Consider the following 825-nt stretch of genomic DNA (forward strand, 5'->3'; position numbering starts at 1 on the left):
CTAAAGTTGGGAAAAATTGGTTCTTCACATTGTTATCAGAAGAAACCAACTGGTCAAATCCGATCAAACGTCCGTCATTTGACCAACTGCTTTTGTGTTCCTTAGAATCCGACCTTGACAACAGCCTTTGTCCCGACAAACTCTTTCACAAAGGTGTAATTACAGTTGTCATTGCTGATGGCGCCGGAGCCACAGTGTAGGATCCAGACTATCAACAATGCAGCTTGTCATTAAGTACAGCTTTAAACATCACTGTCCCTGGGATGAGGTGACGAACACTGACACGGCCCCCTCAGGCTTACAGCCGATGTCATTTCATGTCAACGCCATTGTGGTTTAAAATATACAACTGCAATTTTCAAATCAAGTTTGCACTACAGACGCACAGATCCCCGTCAAAACCGAAGGACACTGTTGTGGGATGTAAAATTTATAGGGGCTCTGGAACTTTGTACAGCGACAATTACAAAAACAACACCTGCAAAAAAAACAAAGAGCTGAGTGGCAGAGAGAGAGACTGCCAAGGTTTCTAAAGTAAACGAAGTAGTACACATGGAAGTGAGACAGGGAGCGAGGGAAAAGAGGCGGCCTTGGTTTGCCCAACACACAGACCTCTACATTTGTAAAGATGAGATGCTATGGACAAAACATACTTCACCTTGAAATGCTGAACAGTTTGTAAAATCACAAGGAAAGTTTTTGTGTTTTATTAATGAACCAAGGAACCAAAAGGCTGCAGAGCTGCTTGAGGTTTAAAAAAAACACAATTAGGAAGGTAGGGAGAGAGATAGACGGATGGACGGATAGACAGAGAGATAGATAGAT

Source organism: Cynoglossus semilaevis, chromosome 12 (assembly GCF_000523025.1).
Source record: "Cynoglossus semilaevis isolate Cse_v1.0 chromosome 12, Cse_v1.0, whole genome shotgun sequence".
Lineage (NCBI taxonomy): Eukaryota > Metazoa > Chordata > Actinopteri > Pleuronectiformes > Cynoglossidae > Cynoglossus > Cynoglossus semilaevis.